General features: G+C 41.1%; 1 long non-coding RNA gene across 2 annotated transcripts; it reads right to left on the reverse strand.

The window, feature by feature from the left end:
* Positions 1-1,254: 1,254 nt before the first annotated feature.
* On the reverse strand, positions 1,255-22,742 carry LOC105864980 (uncharacterized). 2 transcript variants are annotated; one of them, XR_001151258.2, is made up of 5 exons: positions 22,599-22,742; positions 5,484-5,689; positions 5,271-5,370; positions 2,146-2,235; positions 1,255-1,571 (listed from the first exon to the last, which is right to left on the reverse strand). It is a non-coding gene; the product is annotated as an uncharacterized LOC105864980 (long non-coding RNA). The 2 variants fall into 2 exon arrangements; XR_012919218.1 differs by lacking the exon at positions 2,146-2,235.
* Positions 22,743-26,035: the final 3,293 nt, after the last annotated feature.

Raw genomic sequence — 26,035 nt, forward strand, 5'->3', positions numbered from 1 at the left:
GGCAGGATATAGATGTTAGGGAAGGGTAGTAGGGGTAGAAGAAGTCCTTTCCTTCTAGCTCCTGGTCTTCAGTTGTGATGCCAAATTGCTTAAATCCAGTGCCGTTCAAACTTTTGCAAACATCAGAATCAATAGGAGGACGTGTTAAAACTCTGATTCCTGTGGCCCCACCTCCAGAGACTCTGATTCAGTAGTTCAGGGGTAGGGCTCGAGAATTTGTATTTCTAGCAAGTTCCCAGGTGATGCTGAGGGTGCTGGTGTGGGGCCACACTTGGAGAACCACTGTGCCAAGTAACTCTATCATCATGAACCAGTCTCAGACTAATTGTCCTTCCTGGGAAGGGCCTCCCATACCACCTTGTCATAGTGACTTTCACTCTAAAGTTTATGCACTCACAGAGATGGACATTGGGTAGGCAGAGTGTGATCCCATGAGGATTCCATAGTTGGAGAATTTTTGAATGATTTTCATTATCTTAGCAGCATCAACACTTCTGTTGGATATTCCAAATAAGTAAACATGTTATTAGGTCACTGCATTTTCAGGTATTTCAAGAAATACAGTATAGTTATTAGAGTGTGTAAGAAAAGAAAAACCCAGGTGATGTTCTGTTTGGGCCAGACAGCAGATGAGTAGTGAGACAGCATCTTTTGGCCGGGACAGGCCACTCACTGTGGTGAAAGGAAGCTGACCCAACCCGGCTGGAGAATGAGGCATGGGGGGGGGGGGGTGCCTAAGAGATGAGCCCAGGTAGAAACAGCCTTTTGTGGGTGAAACTGGAATTTTAGTCTACTGATATCTTAGTTTGGATGTCAAAGACTTGAAAGAACACGAAGTATGAGGATGACAAAGTGATAGTGTGCACAAAGCATTAGCTGAACAATGCTTTGAAGAAGACCCATGGCTTCAGTTCTACTTTGCCAATTTACTCAACATCTCTAGACTTTAATTCCTTTACCATAAAAATGGGGTTAGTCGAGATCAAGGGTCAGGGAATTTTTTCTGTACAGGGGCAGATGGTAAATAATTTAGAATTATGGGCCATACCCTCTCTGAGGCAACAACTAAACTCTACCATTATAATGTGAAAACTGCCAAAGATACTATGTAAATGAATGGGTGTAGCTCTGTCCCAAATCAGGTGGTGGACAGAACTTGGTTTGGGGGCACTAGATGATTAGTATTAGAACTTATTTTTTTGATCAGACAGTCCTATAAGTAATGATAACAAAAAAATTTAGCATGCATGCTTTAATAGATGTATACTAATTTAAAATAATATGCACCTGTAAGGTTCTAATATATTATGCACATTATAAAAATATCTCCAAAATAGAAGTTTAAAAGAAATATGATAAAATAAATAAATAGGTGATCTAATATTTTTTCTGCTTTCTAATGGATCTTCTTGTATACTCCCTTGAGACTTTAGATGCCACTCATCTTGATAGTTTTTGAGGGCTCTTTGATGTTTTAATGTCCTCTTGTTATATATGTGGCAAACCACTCAGGATGTACATCTGCTGGGTGATTATTGGCTGAATCAATTACAGAGTTAACTCTGGATGATCTGTATTAAGAGAGAAGGAGAAATGCAGACAATTAAAAATACAAGAGATGGTCTAATGTGATTTTAGGACATAGCAAGTCCCAAATCTCAGAGACTAGGAGCCCTTCTGGGCTGAGCACTCAGCACAGTTGTGGCTGCAGTGGGCTGGGCAGTAGGGAAAGTCAGTTTGAGTGGCTGTGGATAACTGAATATTCATATGAAGAAAATTGGGTCTGAACTTTTTTAGTTATGAAAACAGCCTAAGAAATCTGTTGGTTCACTCCCTTCATGTTTCAGATGACATCACTTATCTAGAAAAATTCTATGACAGCTAGTTAGAGGCAAAGTTAGGCTTGTAACTCAGGACTTTAAACATTCTCACTTAAGCCTTCTATAGGAAAAATATTTTTCTTTGCATTTCTTCAGTGCCTTTTATTTTAGAACAACTCCTTTGTCAAATTATTACGAAATTTTTCTACACAGCAAAAATTGTTCAACTCCATGTTAAGTAAACATGTAGTAAACACGTGAGCATTCCTGGAACTGGGGAAGGAATACATGTTTTGTGGTTTATTTTCCAGTATCTCTGCTTTACCTTGAACTTGGAGCATATAGACACCTGGAACTAGAAGAAAACGCATCACTAAATCTTCAGGATATTCCAGGAGAGCACCCATTTGTCCACCTGCGGTGAATATGGTGGTGTTTGCAAAGGGTAAGCAATGGATACTGAATTCAATATTTCCACTATGATTTTGTGCAAATGCTTTTATGAATTCTCCTCTTTGAAGGAAAAAGGAATAGGGAGACATTACATGTGGGAAAAGTTCATCATCAATCTTCCAAAGCTTCTCACCCAACTGCCACTGTTTCAAGAGATTAGAGAATGTTGGGGATTTATTCCATGGTGAAGGGATTTGGCTTCAGAATAATCTGGGTCCCCATGTGGGTCTAGTATTAGATTCTTGCCCTGCCCCTGGGCTCAAAGAGGATTTTAAGTAAAGTAGCTAAGGATGGACATTGAAGGATGCTGCAGGGAGTTTGTGAGTTTTGTGTAGGTGGGCTCACCAATGCAGTGTTTCAATAGATTGTGGGTTCTGCTAAGAGTTTGACAGGCAGGTCCCAGACTGGGAGTGGCCAGGATGGTTGTGCTGTGTTCATGTGGTGACAAAGTGATCTGCCTCACTCTCTTGTGAGTATAAGTTCAGCTGTGCAGACATATCTGATGTCTTGATTCTACTAGTTTCCACACAAATCCATTTGCCAGACTCATCTTTTTTGCATGTGCTTCTGGGCATTACCCTTTTCAGAAAGGCTTTAGGATGGAAGTCCCCGAGAGTCTGTTCCCTTCCTCTAAGTTAATATTTCCATGTTAAGAAGTACAAAAATTTTCTGTGTGGGTAGATGCCAGAAGGGTTCACCTTTTTTCTCTCTTCCCCATCCAACCCCAACCTCCCTGCCCCCTGTAAATGATAAACATTATCTGCCTTACAAAGACTTTGGCACAAAAACACTGTCTATCTTATTGGTTCTGTCTTTGCAGAACTCATTTCAGTAGTAACAAGCCAGATAAACACATGGAATTGTAGAGCTAAAGGAGAAGTTTTAAAACTGCCCATCTCGGATTCCCCTTCTTTTATGTCTTCTAGAGATTTGTTTTCACTCATTAGTTCTTTCATATATCTCAGTGGCTAGTTTTACTTTGAGTGCAAATTAGATAGTATTTTTTCCCTCTGCTTTCCATTTTAAATCACTTAATGAGAGTGTATGTTAGAAATATCCAGTTTTTAAACTTCATCAAGAAGTAGTGATTTTGGATGAGTGTAAAAAAAAAGTAGGAATAATGAGAAGATTCTTTACAATGTGAGAATCAGATTAGGTACAGTTCTGTCCTTAATTTCTCTTGGAAAGCCTAAAATGTTGCAGCAGTTCTAAGCTTATTCACCCTTTTTTGTTTTTTCTTTTAATGTCTAGACTAAAATTTCCTCTTGCTCTCATAGTTGAATATGAATTCCTGCCTTAGGAAAATCACAACTAATGAAATTGTCTCAAGTGGCATGAGAATCTGGTTCTCTGCAATTTTTGCATGTGGGAGAGTCCAGTGCCCTCTTAGAAGAGTGTGGCTTTATGTGTTTAGAGCTGGTAAGAGGTTGACCAGATTTGAACCTTGATGGTGTCAGAGGTAAACATCCTCTTGTAGCCAAACTAAAGAAGCTTGCCAGGCTGGGGGCAGGGGAAGATTTTCTAGGAAGTGCCCAACACAGAGCTGCCCAGCACAGGACAGAAAGTAAATAGACATTTTGTGTTGGTCTTTGAATACAGAACTGGTAAAAGCCCCAAACAGAAAAACAAAAATCTCCCAGATGTAGGTTCTAGTAAAAGACATCATTTTATCTACCTCCATCCACAAAAACAAAACAAAACAAAAACCCAATGAGAGTAAGCAATGTCTTCAGTTACTCTTCAAATGCTTCATTGCACACCTGAGTTGGTTGATTGAGTTTCCTCCCCAGGTCTGAGGGGCATTGTTCCCATTCTCAGGGGATGACCTAAGACCTACAAGGTAATTGGGTGAATTGTCTGCTCCTGAATGGAAGCGTTCCTGTCCATGAAAGTTGCCTAAAAGCTAATCACAGGTGATGTATGGGGGACCACATTCCTTCTAAATGCACCTTTCTTTTTAAGAGAGTGTTTGTACCTTTGGTTGGAAAAGAATGCCACCTCCTGCCCTCACTCCCAGGCTATTTTCTAAGGCTCAGATAAACTCTTCATCTCATCAAGTCCTCAACTAGACTGAAGGGGACTTGTCACCTTTCTGTGCACAGGTGAATTTTTGTCATATTTACTCAAGGACCTCACGTATAACTTGACATCTTTCAAAACAGAGGTGTAACTTGGACATATAATTCTTACATTTAGCATTGTGGAGGGTTGAGGATGTGGTTAAATGGCCAGGGGCCTCATTCACCTTTTCTATTTCAGGTTTATCATTGATCTGATGGGATTCCTTTCTTTTTGGAAAGGATCCACTTGTATCATGTTATGTGAATCTCTGAGCAAGAGGTATACCATATTGCTTATGATTTTGCAAGGTCCTTAGCATTTCTTCTAGCAGAAGTCTCATGTCTTCCTAGGCCCATTCAAATGCTCTTTCCACTACAATAGGTTTGGAAGACCACTAGCATGCATGACCTGTGGTCTTTAATCCTTGCCTCAGTGATCACATTTTCTTTCTTTCTATCTATCTATCTATCTATCTATCTATCTATCTATCTATCTATCTATCTATCTATTTATTTATTTATATTTTGGCATATTATGGGGGTACAGATTTTAAGGTTTCAATAAATGCCCATTTCCCCCCCCTCCCCCCACAAATCTGAGTCTCCAGCATGACCATCCCCCAGATGGTGTACATCTCACTCATTATATATGTATATACCTGCCCCCCTCCCCCCTCCCACCTGCCCAATACCCTGTTACTGTAGTACCTATGTGACCACTTAGGTGCTGTTCAGTTAATACCAATTTGCTGGTGAGTATATGAGTTATCACATTTTCTTAAGCATCTTCCATCTCTATTAGACCCTAGGATTCTGGAATGTCAGGGCCAAGGCCTTTTATCTTTTTTTGCACTCACCCATTTCTACCTATACTCCAGATAAGAGAACAGGACATAATGAGTGCTTAGTAACAACTTATATTTATAAAACACCTTACCTGTTACAAAGTGCTTGCACAGGACATCCTCCTGCCTAATAATAGGAGTTGAAATTAACTGAAGTAACTGAATAGAGCAGTCATATTACTGGGTAAAGGCCTAGGCATAAGAGCAGAAAAATAAATGGGACAAGGGAAGGCAAGGTAAATGCAATTAAAACACACAAGATGAGGAGGGGCAGAGCACTAATAATAGCTATTTCTAGGCCATACCAGCTCTACTCCAGGTGGGTTTGTTCTCAGCTCCGTGCAAAGAAAGAACTGCAGCCTTAATGGCATGGAGTAGCTTCTGCAAACCTGGAAAGATGGATTATAGAAGAGAGGTTCTTCTTTTTTTGATGAGAAAGATGCCATCAGGAAGAGCTCACATCATGGTCACAACCTCCTGGTTTGCTATTATTGTTGTTTTTCTTCTGCTGCTGGAAGAGTAAGCAGAAATGGGGTTCAGCTAAGCCACATGAAAGGAAAGAGATTTTCCTTTCCCCTAGGGAGGCACAGGAGAGGCAGCAGAGCAGGAGAGGACTGGGAGGTCCCAGGCATTCTTGAGTCCAAACAAATTATGAAGCCCTGGACCAGCAGTTAGAGAGGAAAGAAGCAGCAATGATTAGAAAGAACATTCTTACATCAAATAAAGGAAAACCAGACTTCAGTTCAGTAGTGATCAGTCACAGAGAGGAAGATGACTTACTTTGATTAAGTTTTTATAGATCTTCCCAATCCACTCTGAATCATAGTTTGAGCCTCTAACCTTAAAGATATGTTTTCCTATTACTTGAATAAGTTATATTTTAATATTAAACATGGAAATAAGTGTTTTATATTTCTATAGGAAAAGTATAATTCAATAGATCTTTTTCTATTCCTGCTTCTCCCTGTTCCTATAGTCAGAGAGTTTCACTGTTTAGACGACTTACCACAAACAGATACGACAATGCCAAGTAGGGTTCCCAGGAAGAAGTAGTCAGACTGTCCTTGGCCAAAATGAACTTGCTGAGAAAACACAAATGCCTCATCTCCTCACACCCAATGCCGCTTTCTACACATGGTCTACCTTACACATTTGAGGTATATAACATTAAGGCATGAATTATGTCTGTTTAATTTCTCCACCATTCTATTCCAGGACTTGGAGGAGAGATACTATAGATACTGTTTGATGGTAGTGATGAAACTGATAAAGGTGACAAAATCCTTTGTCCTATTGAAGTCCTTTGACTAGGCGCTGTGGCTCATGCCTGTAATCCCAGCACTCAGGGAGGCCAAGGCGGGGGGGGGGGGGGGGAAATCTCTTGAAGTCAGGAGTTTGAGACCAACCTGAGCAAGAGCCAGACCCTATCACTACAAAAAACAAGGAAAAATAGTGAGGCCTGGTGGTGCACACCTGTAGTTCCAGCTACTTGGGAGGCTGAGCTGGGAGGATCTTTTGAGCCCAGGAGTTTGAGCTTGCAGTGAGCTATGATCAGTGCCACTACCCTCTAGCCTGGGTGACAGAGTGAGACCCTATCTCAAAAAAAATCCTAGCCATTTCCCTGAAGGCAGCTGGCTCTTTCTAAGCCAGCTGAGCATCTGAGCATGTACTTTGTCTCTCTCTCTCTCTCTCTCTCTCTCTCTCTCCCCCCCCCCCCCACTCACACACATATACCGCTCTCCACCCCCATTCTAAGAGGAGGGGTCATTACAGAAATATTTAACTGGCAGGACAGTTCTAGCACACACGAATTAGAATGGGCACTTGTGGGAGAGATAGAGCAGGGTCTGGAAGGCTCCAACCATGCTGGACACCTCTGAATTGGCCACTCCCTGAGTTGCTGATTATGGGAGAGGTCTTAGGAGTGGGCCAGGGATTAGGTGGGGAAGGGCGTTTCAGGGTCGCTGTAACTGAACATTTGGGACAGCTGGTGCCCTCTGACTGAATGTCAGCCCCGAGAGCCTCTGCAGTGAGGGCAGGGGCAGCTTAGGGCCACAGCTTAGGGCAGCTAAATGTCCACTGTGTGCTTATCACTGGGCTGGGCACAGGAGGTGTAAAGATGAAAGAGACCCCATCTCAGATTTTTAGCCAGTGGAATTGATCATTTCTTCCTTTACACAGCTGACTCCCCCTCAGCATTCAGTTCTATCCCTGCATCCTAGTCATTTCTTGCGCAAAAATCACCCACCACCATGTGTGATTTAAATATATACATTTGTGTGTGGACATACGTGAACGGAGGTGCTTGTTTTCAGCTACATATATCCTCAGCTCCTATCACAGGGCCTGGTACTTAGTAGGCAAGGAATATTTATTAAACAGATGAACCAGTGGTCATAAAGTGACTATCATGAAAACCACCCCAAAATTATTAACCATCCATTCTGTGGAAAACACATCAGTGTATACCAGAAATGTAACATAAAATGCTGGGTTTCAACGCGTTCTGGGTCACCAGAGGTATGTCAGTTTCTGGGCTCACCGCAAATGGCCTTTGTGGTAGAGGAACTTTGATAGCACTTGAGACCAGGATAGAGTGTGTGAGCCTCCTGTTAATCATCAGATAAATAACACTATCAAACTACTGACTAGTTAAAAGATTAAGCTATTCAAAGTCCCCATGTATGGCCAGCTGCATGAATGATCCGAACTTTTGTGAACCCACCTAAGATACTGGAGGAAATGACACTTTTAAGTCTAAGCAAAGATCCCTTCTGGATCCCCCCAAGTTATGGGGGATTTTTTTGTTTGTTTTTTTCAACTGATTTGACTCATTTCACCCATCCTTGCAAACAAGACAAAAATAGCCTTTTGATATTTTCCCTCCCCTTCATTAACTACGTAGGTCCCAAAGGTCTCAAAGGAAAACAAGGAAAGACGTGGGGGGAAAGAACGAGAAAGTGCCACATGAGCAGTTTGTTCAGACTCCTCCTTAGCCAGGTCTCAGAGTGGAAGGAAACGGGAAGGCTTATGCTCATAAAGGGGTCCTGACGGGGTCCTACTCTCTCTCTGCTCCCTGCCTGACAACCTCTGGCCAGCTCCTACTCTACTCCCCAACCTCTGATCCTCCAGCTCCACCCTTCCTTTCCGTTGCCCTGGAGGGGAGGACATGAGTCAGCATTCAGACTTGAAAGTGTGAGCTGCCTCTGAGTCCTCAGAATGTAATCATTTCAGAAAATCTAGGACACACAACTACAGAGAAAGTCACCCTCCCCACCTCCTTCTGCTCTGTGGCCAGACATTGACTCCCACTCTCGAAATGCAGCTTTAGTTAGCTCGGGCTGAACTTTAACCTTAAAAGAAAACACAAAAAACCAACAACAAACGGTATCAGGGTGGGGAGAGGGAGGCAGGAGAGCACCAGCAGCCACCACCACCCAAGTGCAATTGGATGAAGAGATTTTGCAGAGAACTCCAGCCGGTTACCACTTTGAACATCTGGTGCTTGGCAGTGTTCAGCCTGTAACTAAAAGAGAGAGAGAGGGAAATAAAAAGCAAAAACTCATGTTCTGATCAGAGTCTCGGTCCTGATCTTAGAAGCCAGGATTAATTTTCTCCTTTATTCTTCCAAAAAAGGCAGCGCATTGGAATTCCCACCAGGTATCTTGTTACACTTTGCAAGCGCACGTCTAAACCTGTGTTTTTGGGTAGGGAACCAATTTCATTGATTTTTTTTGTTGTTATTCAGTCCACATTCTATCAGTCTCCACATTCAGGTTTTTACTTTGCACTGGAAAAATAAACTTCAATAAAAATCTCTTGCCCACCCAGAGTGACTTCTTTTGTCTTGGCTTTTGGAGAAAAGGCAAACATTCTCACACTTGGGGTTTCTATGTACTGCATCATGGATCAAACTGTTCTGAGGAGAAAAATCTACTGAAACTTCTGAAGATCCAGCCTATTCGGGTTTTGGAGGAAACCAAGACCTCAGCTGCTCTCTTGTGTAGTAATCTGGCAAAAAGTAATTTAGGAAATTATGGTTCTCCAGCCAAACAAAGGGGAAGAACTGCTGAAGCCTTTATAAAACTCTTTACCTGGCCGGGCGCGGTGGCTCACGCCTGTAATCCTAGCACTCTGGGAGGCTGAGGCGGGCGGATCACTCAAGGTCAGGAGTTCAAAACCAGCCTGAGCAAGAGCAAGACCCCGTCTCTACTATAAATAGAAAGAAATTAATTGGCCAACTAATATATATAGAAAAAATTAGCCGGGCATGGTGGCACATGCCTGTAGTCCCAGCTACTTGGGAGGCTGAGGCAGGAGGATAGCTTGAGCCCAGGAGTTTGAGGTTGCTGTGAGCTAAGCTGACGCCACGACACTCACTCTAGCCTGGGCAACAAAGCGAGACTCTGTCTCAAAAAAACAAAAACAAAAAAAACTCTTTACCTGCTGGGTTTCTTTATGCAATCTCTTGCTCTTGTGTTAAGGGTCTCCTTTCCCTTACTAATTACCAAAGTAGGCTTAGTTGAAAAGGGAGAGTGAGGGCTGAGTGCTGAAAGTCCAGCTGTTGAGTTCTTATTTCCAAGTGTCTTGTTGCCAAAACAGACAGGAAGTGGTCCCACCACACGTTTATTTAATAAACTGATCTTGTATGTTACCAACTTGCACTCTGAGGAAACAGAGAATCTGATCTTGCTCTGGCTTTGACAGTGTCCTGGAAGCACTTCCTTCTGAGGAATTACAAAGACATGCACACCTTTGTGTAAAACTGTTGAAGGAAACTAGGAGACCACCTACTGTGTGAGAAAAGTGAGGCCCAAAAGGCAAGGGCCACACAGCCAGTTAGTGGCCCACCAGGAGTAGAATTATCTGCTCTTTCTGCTGGTTTTAACATTTTCACCACAGTGCTTATGGGTATCTTATAAGAGAGGAAGAATGGGAGACGGAGGAAGGGATGTGTGTGTGTGTGTGTGTGTGTGTGTGTGTGTGTCTGTGTGTGTCTGTGTGTGTTGGGAGGACAGAAGTGTCTAGAATGATAGGAACGTGATCTAAATGGCTCTAGAAAACAACACCTATCACTCTTAGTTGACCTGGGGCTCTGTCCAATTCGATAAGTTTTCTTGGGCATTGCTCTGCAACACATTTGTGACTCTGGCCAACTCAAAAGAATGAGTAAGACATGGGCTCTACCTTCTGAATTCCACAGCCTTTTTAGGGAAATGAGCAGGTATATCAAGGCTCTGACAGTAGGTGGACTACAGAGGTTATTACAGTAGGAGTGAAAACAGCTTATCTGGGAGAGTAGAGAGGAGCCCTGTTTGTTCAGAGACCTGGACTTTCTCTGCACTTTTGGAGCTCCAGGAGACAGAGCAAGGGTGATTTGCAAGTCTTTTTAGGGGGTTGGCTTTGGAACTGGCTTCTGAGGAGTGTCTGCACTGGGTGTGTAACCAGGCAAAGGACTAGGTAACATGTGGCTTGTTCCTTTTCCCTTTGTCTCTTCTCCTAAATATTTTGGGGGACTTTTTGAGGAGCTGTGCATGGTTAATTCAAGTGATGACTGTGAAGACTACAAGTATTTCAGGGGCATTCCCAGCAGCCATCATCAAAAACAAGCAATATTTAACATGTTGGAGAGTCATTCCATCTGGAATATACTCTTGTGTATATCAGTGTTTTACTTCATCTATTTTAATTTATATTTTATTTTACATGTATATAAATATGGCTAAATGTACAGATATGCATGTGTATATGTTATTCATTCATTCTTTCATTTTCTTGCATGGCCATCCCCAAGGAATAATATACTTACAAGGAAAAAAGAGTCAATCAGAGATTTTCCTACAGAACCATTTCTTTCTCTTTTTTTGTTGAAAACAGTCATCTTTGTGAGATTGCTTTGCCTTACTTCCTCCCCTTCCTCTATCCCTCCCTTCCTGCTCCCTTCTCCTCCTCCCTTATTTCTCCTTCCATCCCTCCCTTCTTCCTTCCTCCCGTCTTTCTTTCTTCCTATCTTTTATTTTTTAAGACATCTAAAAGCAGCGTTGAGGGACTGTAGCACTTTGGTTGATCTTTATGAACTGTGTGACTTTTAAACTAAAGACTCAGTAAAATCCTTACTCAATGTAAATTGTATTCAATGTAAATACAAGTTTTAGATATTATCAAAGATAATTTTCATAATTATAAATTCTTAAAATGGGGAACTGTCAATATTAGTAATGTTCATTTAGACTAAGAATGACTGTGCTGTTGTTCCCTACACTGTGGTCTCTTCAGAGACTTTTAAAAAATCCCAAATCCATTAGAAGGGCAAAAACAAAGCAAACAAAAACCCTAAAAACACCTCACAATACTGACCACTGGAGATGACATGGAGCAATTAGAACTCAAATACATTTTGGTGGGAGGCAAAATAGACACAGAACCTTGTAAATCTGTTTTGCACTATCTCCTCAAGGTGAATCTGTGACCCAGCAATTCGACCCCTACATTTATAAACAAGAAAAATGAACTCACACATACATCACCGGTATATATGAGGATGTTCCCAGCAGCAGCACTATTTGCAATAGCCCCAAACTGGAAACAACTCAAATATTCATCAACAGAGGAATGGATAAATAAATTGTAGTGTATTTATACAATGAATAAACTGTGGCAAACTACAACATAGGTGAATCTAAATCTCACAAACAGAATGTTGAAAGAAATAAGCCAGACACAAAATCATATATATACACATTAAGATTCTGTTTCTACAAAACTTAAAAAACAGCCCAAACTAATACACGATTTTAGAAGTCAGGATAATTATTTCCTTTGCATGGAGGTAGTGACTGGGAAGGGCCATGACAGGGGCTTCTAAAGGGGCTGGTCAGGTTTTATTTCCTATTCTGGGTGCTGGCTAGATGGGAGTGTTCATTTTGTGAAAATTTATTAAGCCCTAAACTTACAATTTGTGTACTTTTCTGTATATGTGTTATAGTTTTTTTTTTAAATTTTAACTCCTGAAATAAAAATTACGAGTATATTCTGTTTCTTTATCTGAAGGCACCTGCTGTCACTATTCTTGTGATTAGTGAAAATTGTTTTTCATTTCTTAACTAAACTTATGGAAGTTTATATTCTATATTCAAATCTAAATCTGGCTTAGTGTCAAGAGATATGGGTATCATATTTGAAATAACATTTAGTACTTACACAATACATTCATATTCTAGGTTCACATGCCATATTTCCTTAAACTTGGGAATGCATGGGGTACTTATGTATGGGAACAAGGAGACAGGATAGTCTTCAGACAAATGATGATCATATGAACCATGAAGGCCTTGGTCAGAATGTTCTTGCTGTTTCTTGGCACAGGCTTAGCAGTTTGTTCTTTAAGTTGCCAGTCTTCTCTAGGACTGTGTTGAAACTACTGTAGGAATAACCACTCAAGAATGATAGAATTAGTCATTTTTTAAAAGTCCCTAATATGGCTAGGCTAGTTAAAGAATAAACATTAACACTGAACATGAAGTTCAATGTTTTACACAAAACAAACACTTTTGGATTGCACAAAAGGTGGATTGCAAACACCAGAGCAGCTGAGATGAAATGCCCAAATAAGAGCATTCTTGTGAAGGGCACATAGCCCTGGGCAGTTGGTGCTACCCAGCCTTGATGTCATTAGAGGAGGCAGATTGCCCATCTGAGGCAAGGTTCTGTCTGATTTTACCTTGAAGCTCAAATTCTGGGAGACACAATCCTTGTGATGTGGGAAGGGGTCTGTGAACTTTTAAAAAATATACATGTTTGTGTGTGTGTGAATGTGTTGGGAAGAGGGAGGGTGTATTATGCTCTACTTCAAGGATAATAAAAGTCCATCTGAGCATTTGCTTGCCATGTCAGCAAGAGATGCAGGGATTAAATGCCTCATTTAACAAGTATTATAAAATATTTTCTAAAAATTTCTCCACAAATAGTAAGTGTACACTTTTGCCTTCTTTAGCCACGATTCTATTTTTTTCACTAAATTTTTTGTATACATGGTTTATATTCTGTTGCTATTTCCTCTCTCCCTAATCCCTCTTTAACTCCTTGAAATCTAATCTCTATCCCTACTCTCTACCCCAGTGGGCTCCTAGATGTCACCAATTGCCACTATAACCTCCAGTGTCCTTTCTTTCAATCTCACCCTGTCTCTTCTGCAGCCCTTATTACTCTTTCCACCTGCTTCTTCTTTAAAATTGCTCATCTTGCATTTCTGGCATTATACCGTCCTTGTTTTCCTGCTAACTTTCCAATTCTTCTGAGGCTTCCCATGTGTTTCTTGATTCCCTCCACACACGCCCTCTTACCCAACGTTCAGTCCTTGTTCCTCCACGCTTCTTGCTGGGCACTGCAGTGTGTGGAAGTTGACTGTTTTCTCATAGCTGTAAACCTCTGGGCTGATGACTCACAGATTTACAGCTCATGTCCTGTCCTTTGCTCAAAGTTTATTCCCATATCTCTGACTGCCCACTGACCGTTTTCACTTGCAAGTCTTTCCATTGCTTCAAATTCAACAGTCTCTAACTGAGCTCATCATCTCCCCCACAAAACCAGTTCCTCTTCCCAGTTCCTTGTTTCTGCCATGGCGTTTGTCTCATGGTCATTCCCGCTCAGAACTTTGAAGTCATCTCTAAGGTTTCTCTTGCCTTTAGCCTTGCTTGCCCCATAGCTTTTTCCTATAATGCCTCATGATTCTCAAGTTCTACTGACTTTTCCCCAAACCTCTCTTAAAGTCTTGAGTGTCTTTCCATTTCCAAACTTGGGTTCTCATCATCTTAAGACTAGGTCATTTTACAGCCCCTTCCTGGCTAACCTACTTGACTCCAGCCTCCACCTTCCAATCTAATGCTCTCAATCGTAAATTTTCCTTAAACACTACATTTCCCCATCATTTCTTTGCAGCCAGATTTTGAGGCCTCCACTGTTTATTACTTTTCCTTGCTTTTGCATTTGAAAACAAACAGTTGCTATTTGAGTTCTAATATGTACTGAGTGCCATGTTAAATTCCAGTTGGTGGTGGTTACAATTCTCTAGCAATCAAAGTGGGTCTTCACAATATCATGTCCTCCCTATACCTCAAGCTGGGAAGAAGATAGACCAGTATCCAATGATTGAAAGGATTAAAGGAATAAGGAGACATTGGAACATGGTAAATGCTGCTTGTGTACTGAGAATAGTAGGCCCCAGGAAACCAAATTCTTACAGTCACATAGGGACACATGCTGATGTTAAAGCTCTGCCTATTATATAAGGCTTAACAGTGGTAAATTCTCCTAAGAACTGGGGACAAATACCTGTCCTAGTGAAGAAGACAAACAGTTTGTCATTGATCATGTTTCTCCTTCTAGGTGATAAGCTTTCTGAAGAAGGGACCAGCTGTTATTCTTCTGTAAATCTTAAAGTACTGAAATAATTGTTGAATTCCTAGGAGTTTTTTAGCCAATTCCTATTGTTCCATTTTTGACTGACATTAATACTGCTGAATCTCTTTCTGACCTCCACAAATAGCCACCAACAGCTAATCACTGAAGCCCAAGCTCAAGTTACTTGAAGGTAAATTTTTATAATGTAACAATGCCAGTGATACAGCAGGCTCTATGCCTTGTTTCAGACTATCCTAGTCACATTTACATACCAGTCACACCTACATGGACCTTCTTCGGAAAAAGGAACCAGGAAAGAATCTTTCAATTCAGTTACGCCCATATATTGGGGAGGAAGGTATTGGAAGAAGATAAAATAAGCAAGCAAATTAGCTTAAGAGCAAAAAGAGAGGCTAAAAAAGTATTGAGTTTTTTTTTTTTTTTTTTTTTTTTTTTTGATACAGAGTCTCGCTTGTTGCCCAGGCTAGAGTGAGTGCCATGGCGTCAGCCTAGCTCACAGCAACCTCAAACTCCTGGGCTCAAGCAATCCTGCTGCCTCCGCCTCCCGAGTAGCTGGGACTACAGGCATGCGCCAGCATGCCCGGCTAATTTTATATATATATTAGTTGGCCAATTAATTTCTTTCTATTTATAGTAGAGACGGGGTCTCGCTCTTGCTCAGGCTGGTTTCGAACTCCTGACCTCGAGCAATCCGCCCGCCTCAGCCTCCCAGAGTGCTAGGATTACAGGCGTGAGCCACCGCGCCCGGCTAGTATTGAGTTTTTTAAAATCTATTTTTAGCTGGTGCCTATAATCCTAGGACTTTGGAATGCTCAGGCAGGAGGATTGCTTGAGACCAGGAGTTCAAGACTAGCCTGACCAATAGAGAGATCCCATCTCTACAAAAAATAAAAATAAAAAGTAAAAAAATGTAGCTGGGCATAGTGGTACCCACCTGTATGTAGTTCTAGCTGTTTGGAAAGCTGAGGTGGGAGGATGAATTGAGCCCAGAAGTTTGAGGTTACAGTAAGCTATGATTGCACCATTGCACTCCAACCTGGATGACAGGTTAAGACCCTGTCTGTAAACAAAACAAAACAAAAAACCAAACCAAAAAAAAAAACAACAACAACAACAACAAAACCCTGTATATTTCTCTCAATGCACCACTTTCATTTAAAACAAAGCTTATAAGTCACCATAGTGTCTGCAGAAAAAAATAAGAAAAAAGAAAAAATCAATTTTTCTTTAAAAAGGGAGTTAGTGTGTGACTTTTTACTTTGTTCGTGAAATCACTTTTATTTTTCTATCCACATCAAGTTGATAAAATCCAGATGAATATTTGGCTAGAATGACTTTCTGTTTTGTCAAATGATGTCTATCCAGAAAAAGGCCATCTGTCTTGATCCCCACACAGACCACTGCAACTAGCAGCAAAAGCAGATTAGAAATTTAGAGATTAGAAATATAGAAATTTCTAATATTAGATTCTAATTCTAAACTTCTAATTCTATTTCAAACTTTCTAATATTAGATTGTAATAATTCCATTACACTTTGGAAACAAGTATCTTTGGTCCACCTTTTACCTCGTAGAAAACCACTGTTTTCCTCTTTTCTTGGTTTAATAAGTATGTGGCTATCTCTACAAAAAAACAGAGCCAAATAGGGCAGTGCTTGCAATTTTGTTTACAAATGTTGCAAAAGGACACAATGTGTGCTACACATGAGAACAATATCTACTGAGGTGGTGAGGCAGTTCCTATATACATCTGATTATGGATGTTGACACATTTCCTGGGAGTAGTGGTCCAAGGTAAAAATATAAAATGAAACAGAGGTATATACTTTCAAGATTGCAGTAAAATCTCAAAAACTCATGGCATGGGTCTCTGGGTTATCTTTGGTTGAGGTGATTCTGGGCAATAGGAAGATACAAAAACAAAAAGGAGCCGGGCGCGGTGGCTCACGCCTGTAATCCTAGCTCTCTGGGAGGCTGAGGCGGGCGGATTGCTCAAGGTCAGGAGTTCAAAACCAGCCTGAGCAAGAGTGAGACCCCGTCTCTACTATAAATAGAAAGAAATTAATTGGCCAACTAATATATATACAAAAAATTAGCCGGGCATGGTGGCGAATGCCTGTAGTCCCAGCTACTTGGGAGGCTGAGGCAGCAGGATTGCTTGAGCCAGGAGTTTGAGGTTGCTGTGAGCTAGGCTGACGCCATGGCACTCACTCTAGCCTGGGCAACAAAGCGAGACTCTGTCTCAAAAAATAAAAAAAAACAAAAATCAAAAAGGATGCAAATATTATTGGCAGGACCAATACAACTGGCCATTGAATAATTAGAACGTGGTTCTAGTTTTGTTTGCTTGAAAGACCATGGGCATGGGCCTGTGCTTTGTAAATAAATGTTTGTTTGATTCAATAGCTGAAACGATTTCTATCCTTTACTCCCTATTTTAAGTACTATAGTGACTTTATGTAGTTCAAAAAACAAAACAGAAGAAAACAATTCTTAAGCAACTATTCATGTTTCAAAGTAAAAATGTAGGATATTGGTGAAGTCAGGAGAATACTTTTGATGTTGGGGGAGTAGATAGGGCCAGATTACTTGGGGTTTTCCTTGAGGGCATTTTAAAGGGTGTGAGTTTTACTTTAAATGGTTGGGATGTCAATGAAAGATTTGAATTAGGGGAGTGAAGCAATCTGAATTATTTAAGAAGACCACATGTCCTTCTCTATAAGAATGATATGAGCTTCCATCCTGCCTCTCTTGGGTCACCTAGCTCCTCAGCTCTCACAGCTTCTAGGGTTGCCACTCTCAGCAAGAACAGCCTGCTTGTTGAGGAAAGCCTTACAGAAGAAAGGAGTGGCCAGTTGGGCCAATACCACCAGAAAGCCTAGAAAGACGGGAACAGATAAATATCCAATGGACTTGGCAACCTGGAGGCCACCTGTGACCAGGAAAGAACAGTTCCAGTGTCTGTGGCACATTGAGGGTAGAATCCTGACAAGAGTCAGTTGAAGAGAGAACTGGGAAGTGAGGGAATGGAAACAGCACATCTACACAACTCTCAAAAGAAGAGTGGCTATGAAATGCAGTAGAGAGAAAGAGTGGCGATTGCAGGGAATGTAGAGCAGGAAGAGGAGGGTCTTTTAAGACAGTTGATAGTAGAATCTGTTTATAGGCTTACAAGGATGACCCAGAAAGCAGGGAGATAGATTATGTAGAAAAGAGAAGATAACCCAAGGAATGGAGTCCCTGAAAGTTTGGAAGGAGCCCACCAAAGGAATTGGCTTTTGATAGATAAAGGGACACTTCTTTTACTGTACCAAGAGGGTAGGAAGAACACAGATGATGATGTAGGTGGGTTTAGAGGGCCAGTGTTGGAAAGAGTAGGGAGGGAGTAGCTAGAACCCTTTCGTTGCAAGCAACAGAAGGTAACTATAGTTAATTTAAGCAAAAATAAATGTCTTAGATTAATTCTGGGTAGATTAAAAACAAATTGAAGGCTAATATCCAGTGATGATAATCCAGAGATGAAGTTGGCTTGTTTTTAGATCTCTGGACAGAAAAGCAGGTAGGCACAGTTCTTTACTCAAAGATCTAATATCCCCCACAGAGCAGGAATTTCCTAATTTCCTACACAGGGGTAAGAAGCCTTCAAAAAGTGGGTGTCGGCCGGGCGCTGTGGCTCACGCCTGTAATCCTAGCTCTTGGGAGGCCGAGGCGGGCGGATTGCTCAAGGTCAGGAGTTCAAAACCAGCCTGAGCAAGAGCGAGACCCCGTCTCTACTATAAATAGAAAGAAATTAATTGGCCAACTGATATATATACATAAAATTAGCCGGGCATGGTGGCGCATGCCTGTAGTCCCAGCTACTCGGGAGGCTGAGGCAGAAGGATCACTCAAGCCCAGGAGTTTGAGGTTGCTGTGAGCTAGGCTGACGCCACGGCACTCACTCTAGCCTGGACAACAAAGCGAGACTCTGTCTCAAAAAAAAAAAAAGTGGGTGTCAAATATCTCCTCCTCTCTTCCACTCCCTCTCCTCAGTCCTCTTTCTCCACCCACTGTTTCCCTTCTCAAGCCTCCCAGGTCTAGATTCTAGCCTCCCTCTCCTCATGAAGTAGAGCATCTATCTCCAGGTACCTTGTCACTCCATTGCCTTCAGCATGTGCCAGATTCTAACAGACCCTTTCCATGTAGGTTTCACAGCCTAGAAGGGTCAGAGTGGACTTTGAGTAAACAAATGGAGTAGGTGATATGCTCCAATTCCTGTTTGGTGTTTTGAACAGTAAACAGAACAGTGTGGCTAAGTTTTCTCTACACAAAGAAAGCATTAGTTGTCGTCTGCAGAAGCAGCACAACTTAGTCTCATATGGGGGAAACACATTTTTACCTACTTTGCACAACAGTTCTCCTGATATTTCTCTGTCAAGGAGCACTATGGTCCAGAGCCTCTTTTACTGCCAGACTTTCTGCTATTGTCTGTGAGTGGTGCTTTCTCAGCCACCCAGAATGGCCAATGCCAACTCTCACTGAATTTTTCCTGATCCTCCAGAAGAAATGCTTCCCAATGTGAAGTTTCAAAGATAAATAGAGGTCAAAAAGAGAGAAGACCATTTTATGTAAAATTTCACAGATTATCATAATGGTCCAAGGTCTGCTTTTTAGTTTTGTTGGTTAAAAACACTTAACGTTGATCAGTTCTCTGAAAGTTTTCAGGTTCTTGAGGACTCATGCATAGTTACCAGATTCTAAGGGACTTTTTTGAGGTGCTGTTAAAAATAAAATACTCTTCCAACTTACTAATTTAGAAGATAATTCTTAGGGGTCAGAACACTTGTGTCAGCAGGGCAGCACACTTTCTCTACTGTAGAAAGTGTGCATGGAAAACCATATGTTTACTTTCTGCTTCTTGGCCTGAGAGTAATTGGGATGAGATATAAAGAAAGATAGCACCTCCCAAACATAATGACAAAGTTCATTCTTGATCTTTTAGTTTCCATCCTCCACACAATACTTTCTCTTTCCCTTTCCCCCATTTCATTAACTTCTTGAATTAGTTGTTCACACAACCAGTGACTTTTCTTCCTTTCACTAAACTCCTTTGAGTAGGAATGATATTGCATTCATCTTTGTATTGCTTTGTCTTCTTCCCAGAGGCCAGGGTTGGTTTCTCATATGGTGGATGCTCAAGACTGGTTTGTTGTTGTGTTACCACTGCAAAGTTTCTTGGAAAAATACTTCCCATGTTGACCCTCAAGAAGCTGGATGATATATGGAGAAATCATCATATTTATAATCTAAAGTTTTAAGTCTGATTCCTGATTCTATCACTTACTTGCTCCATGACTTGGGGTTAAATCACTCAGCACCTCTAAGCCTCAGTTTCTTCATCTACAAAATGAACAATCCTTATTCAACAAGATTGTGGTAAAGATCAAATGAGATCAGGATGTCAAAGTGTTCATGCCCATATAAAACTAAGTTTAATAATGATCATGGAGTTAGAACAAAGGAACGAGGATGACCTTAATGACTATTGTTAACACCCACCACCACTTTGTTCTACTTGCCTTTTCATCTCTATATTCTGAGCAACTAGCACAGTGTTTTGTAGAGTAGAATCTCAATAGTTTTTTATTTTTTATTTTTTGGTGAATGCTAATGTTGTTAAAATCAGTTTTCTTCCTGCCTGGGCGCTTACCAAAGGAGTAGAAGTTAAATGGTTCCAGAACATTTTGTGTGGATGTGAATGAGGGTGCTGGGTACAAAGAGGGATGCTGTCCCCCTCCTGGAGAGGCCACCAGAGGGTGGAGTGATTCTTGAAGCCCCTGAGGTTCTGGGCCTCTACAGGATTTATATGCCAAGGTCAACCTGTGTTATCCCTTGGAGCAGATAGATCTGATGAGATCTCTTGGTTGTGGCTCTGTTATTGGGGCATTGATGCCCAGCTTAGGATCATGAATGATACTTGAAATGATGCTCTGGGCAAACTCTTTCACTTGTATCAACCAAGTAACCAAACATCAACCTTATTATGTGTTCATAAAGAAATCTTTTCGCTGAAAACATCCTTTTGAAAATTAGAATAGTAATTTAACCAAATCTTTTTTGTTTGGGCCACCTCATTAAGGAATTAACTAATGTAAAATAGATTTTTAACATTTTACAGAATAAATAAGGTTTTAACTTTATTACAATACTGTTTCCTTTCCCTTCCACATATCCTTTTCCTTTGTTCTACCGCAACTTATGGAAAGACTCATAAATTGGTTTTCCGAGAAGACGGTTTTTTTCTTTAATCAACCTACTGCAGAAGTCACTACAGAGGAGCTGGAGGCCTGCAACTTTCTTTGCATCTCAGTCTCTGGGAAGACTTAGGGAAAGCTGCCAGGCCTAGATGGGGAAATCCTTCTCAATCCTGGTTCTTAGGACTATTGGGAGTGCAGAGAGACTGCTAGTGTCTGCTGTGCTTTGGGGTGATTGTCCTCTATCAGTCAGCCTCATCTTCAGCTGTCAGTTCTACTCTCACCCATCATGTGGCCTTAGTCTTCCTGGGGCAGTGTTTCAGTTGCATTGTGCATGTGTTGGACTTCCTCCTCCCGATGAGCCTTTCTCAACAGCAAAACAAGACCTCTGTGGGAGGATGTGGGACAGATTGAGGCTGGTTGACAGAGTAACGTGGAACACTGGGAGTGAACACAAACAAGGACATCGCAGCATGAAGGAAAAACTTGGCAGAAGCTATGTGGATCCAATGCCTTGGCTTGGAACAGGAACAAGGAATCCAATTATAGTACACTCTGTATAGAGAGTAAAAAGAGTGCTCTTGTTTTGCTTTAATCCCATAGAAATAAGTGAGAGAATAAAAACCAGATTGAGAGTGAGTCTTTTGTTCAGGATTTTCCTTTAGACAGTGTCAAGATGGAAAACATCTTTTGGAGCTTGAAGAATGCTCTAATTTGTAGAACAGCTAATTAAAGCTTCTTACAACCTGAATGACATGTTGTGGTACTCTAAGAGCTAAGCAAAGAATTCACTCCCTATAGGACCGAAGCACCCTTCTCCCATATATATGATGTGTTCTGTGTGCTATCCACCTTGATATGGGGGAATGATGTTCTTATGACCTTGAGGTTATAGTTACTCTTCTATAAGGTATGGAAGTATTTGCACAAAGCTACGCAACAGTATAACAGAGCAAAAGCCTGTCATCCACAGCTTGAGGCTTATATTTTGTCACTTTAGACTTATATAATCTATTTGTAAGCAGATATAAAAATATCACATGTAAATATATATTTATATGTAAATATATAAACATCATATATAACATTCAAGTATTCATTTTACATGAGACCAGTTATCAAAGGAGCACTATTATTTCAAATCTAAGGGGCTTAAATCAGAACATTAAAATGTCTTTTGCTATTACATATAGATTTTATATCCTTTGTGAAGAATCTGCATTTTTTTTTGTTCTTTTTTTTATTGTTGTAACTGTCTAGTATAGCCCCTACCCTGTGATCTTACCTTGGGGCTTGCAATTAAGTGAGTAATGATCTTGGAAGGTTAAGTAGATAATATGATTGTGAAAACCTATTAAATCCAATTATTTTTTTTTCTGTGACCATGAAACACAATCTCTAAAAGCTGAGGTTGTGCAACTCCCTGGAAGGCTCATGGCTCAGCTCAGTGTTGCTTCTAATGAAAACAAAACCAAAAATAAAACACAAGTGATCCATGAGGCTGGCTCTTTGAGCCTCATTGCCTGTAATTGTAAACATCTGAACTGCAGGATTTTCAGGAAAAGTTCTGCCCTTTAAGACATGTGGAAAGTCAAGAGTAACCCAGCCCAACTGTTGTTTTTGACTGGTGACTCTTCATCTGACTTGTTATGAGTATTCCAACCCAGGTAAGAGAAATATTCCTTTCTGGGTGGAAAAATTCCTATCTGGCCTGGAAGCGCACACAGCTGTTCAAGTTCAGCTCTCATGTAGCTCTCCTCAACCTACCATGATCCTCAGGTAGAGATTTCACCATGGCATTCCAGGTCTCTGTCCTGGAACTGCCCTTGATGAGGAGGTGCGATGTTGACCCATGTTGGCATAGTTATCACCTGGGCATGGGTGTTGTTCTTGGTGGCAGTTGCACCCACTACTAAGGAAAGGGTGAGTTATGCCACTATCACCAGTGTTGCTTCAAAGTAGGAGGTGCCCCAGTTGCCTGGTTACCTGTGTTGTCACAAAAGTTTTAAAAAAATCTTTATAAGGTGGAGCTCCCTCTGATTAGTTTCCTTCAGATTAACACTGAATTATTTTTAGCCTCTCAATAAGGATAATAAAAATAATGCTTCCCTTGCTAAAGGCATAAACTTTTAGACTTAAGTTTATAACACATGTTTAAGCTATTACTGTACTTATAGATGCAACTTCCTCTAATCAGAAGAACAATGGTTCACAATAAAAAATATGATCCCTTTCATTTGTAGAACAAGTTAAGTTTTATGAAGCACTTTTACACCATCTCTTGTCTCCCTCAAGAGAGACAAACCTGTGAGCTAGACACTGAAGGCTTCTTTTCTCCCATCCCCCTTTTTAAAGGGGAGGCTTTTGAGGTCTTTAGCATTTAGAATCAAAGGTCACCTGAGTAGTAAGTGGACTGAAAACCTGTCTTCTAGTTCAGTGATTGGGTCTTTCTCTTTCCATTGAACTCTGTCTCTCTCTCTCTCTCTCTCTCTCTCTCTCTCTCTCTCTCTCTCTCTCTTGGTCAATATTTTGAATATTTGGTTGCAGAATGATTTGATGATTTTTTTTTTTAAGGGCAAAAATTACTTGGGCCGGGTGTGGTGGCTCACGCCTGTAATCCTAGCACTTTGGGAGGCCGAGGCGGGCGGATTGCTCAAGGTCAGGAGTTCGAAACCAGCCTGAGCGAGACCCCGTCTCTACCAAAAATAGAAATAAATTAATTGACCAACTAAAAATATATATACAAAAAAAATTAACCGGGCATGGTGGCGCATGCCTGTAGTCCCAGCTACTCGGGAGGCTGAGGCAGTAGGATTGCTGAGCCCTGGAGATTGAGGTTGCTGTGAGCCAGGCTGACGCCACGGCACTCTCTCTAGCCTGGGCAACAAAGTGAGACTCTGTCTCAAAAAAAAAAAAAAAAAAAAAAAATTACTTGTTATTACTTCAGGAAGACAAACACTACTAAAATAGCATCTCCAAATCTTTGAACCTGAATAGGCTGAGGTTGCTTTCCTGGTTCTTCAAAATATTCAGGGACCTGAATGCTCTCTACCTGTAGACTGCATGCCTTTTAGTGTTGTTTGCTACTTCAGGGATGCATAGAGATTCGAACCATTGAATCTCAGAGCTGTAAGGGAAGTATAGAGATCAGTCCTCGTTCCACCTATAAGCATTATACTCATGAGAAAATTGAGCCCCAAAATATTAAGTAAATTACTCAAGGTTACAAGTTAGTCCAGCAAGAGATAAACCTTATATTTTAAATCTATGTCCATCTAAATCATGAAAACTACCTTTCCTCTAGTGAAGAATGTCATTTTAAGTTTCAAGCTATGTATGTCATAATCTGGCCAGTGGGAATTGGCCACATTATGCAGTGTGACTTGGATTGAGATTTTGCAATATTTTTACCTGGAAATGACAAATCCACTCCACAAGTTATTATTATTTTTTAAAGATATCTTATTGTGTAGTGCATTGTGTATTGGATCAATGTTGGTCAATTCCCCTTGAGTGAAATGCTAAACAGAGTGCGGAGGCATAGATCAAAGAGTCCTAGGCTCCGCAGCTGTGGTGAAAGGCTTCTTGAGGCCAAGAGCATTTGTAGTAAATGGGCCACAGCCTGGTCCAAGGGGTCGGGGCTCTGTGCGAGCTTATTTGCTCTTTAAACTTCTGTTTGTCTAAGTTGTTGATCATAAACACTGAGGCAGAGACTGTTTCCTGACTAAGAAATCCCTTTGACATTCTAGCAATGACTCACGGAATCATTTCATGCCCACAGAGTAGCCAGTGTCACCTTCTGGGGTTCTTGGCCTTTCGCACGCAAACCACGTAAAACACAAGGAATCTAGTTTCTCCCATGTCAGCCTACACTCCTGAGAGGCGCAATTTCTTCTGTCCTCCAAGCAGGACCTCAGGCAGCTCCAGGCTCCCCCAGAGCCCTTCCACCCAGTAGGTCTTTCCTGACTCAATTACTTTCCCTGTCTCTCGACTTCCCATCTGACGTCTGTCTCACGTTGTTGTCTTCTCTTGTTGAACCATTTTTGTTATCTTTTTGTTTTATTATAACTTTCCTCAGGTGGAATTCCTTATTGGCATTTCTTTTACATCCTAGCACAGCACAGAGCACATATTAAGTGTTTAAAAACACTTGTGGCTGGTTAGTTGTTATGATAATGAGAGGTCAGTTTTCTAAGATTTCCCTCTTTTTTGCTCCCTCCTTCCCTTTTTCCCCTCCCTCCCCTTCCTTCCCTTCCTTCCCTTCCTTCCCTTCCCCTTCCTCCCTCCCCCTCCTTCCCTCTCTCCCCTTCCTTCCCCCCTCCCCTCCCTCCCCTTTCTCCCCCCTCTCTCCCCACTTCCCTCCTCCACTCCCTCCCTCCCCTTCCTTTCCTTCCTCCCTCCCTCCCCTTCCTTCCTTTCCTCCCTCCCTCCCCTTCCTTCCCTTCCTCCCTCCCCTTTCTTCCCTTCCCTTCTTTTGTTCCTTCCTTTCTTCCCTTCTTTCCCTTCCTTTGTTCCTTCCTTCCTGCAAATATCTGCAAATATCTATTACAATAAGAGATAGGCACTATATGTGGTTTGGGAAGAGAGTATAAAGAAGGAAGATATATCATCACAGAGTTATGATTTCACTAGAAATTCAGAGCAGAGGAAGATCTTGTTTGGGAAAAGGGGGTGAAGACATAATTAGAGGTTAATCTAGTACTAGATAAGAGTACTAGTTGGAGAAAACCTAGCTCCCTCTATTATCAGAGAAGTAGAGTTGAGGCTGAAGGAGTGTTGGAGTCAGAGGCCTGTTCAGGCTCTGAGGGGAGTGTTTTAGAAGCTACTGGCAAGTTACTTAACACCCTGAGACTCAGATGCTTCATCTGTAGAACCAGGGTGGCTGTGAGGATTACGTTATTCATATGAAAATGCCGTTATTCATATGAAAATGCTTCTTAATGTTAAGCAGTATTTTATTTTAATTAATGTTAAGTAAATGCTTTTTAATGTTATGCCTGATATTATGTTTGTGCTACATGAGAATGTTTTCTAAATGTCTGTTATACAAATGTGAAGAATCTTATTTTATAGGGCTTTTGGGACACATTTTTTTTGCCTCTATGTAAAACTTGACCTGAATAGTTGCTACCTTCTTTTGAGCAGATGATAATAGGTAATTGGCCAATTCTTTGCAGGCAGAATTAAGAACTCCTGAGTGTGTT

This window comes from Microcebus murinus, chromosome 5 (genome assembly GCF_040939455.1).
Source record: "Microcebus murinus isolate Inina chromosome 5, M.murinus_Inina_mat1.0, whole genome shotgun sequence".
In the NCBI taxonomy this organism is placed as follows: domain Eukaryota; kingdom Metazoa; phylum Chordata; class Mammalia; order Primates; family Cheirogaleidae; genus Microcebus; species Microcebus murinus.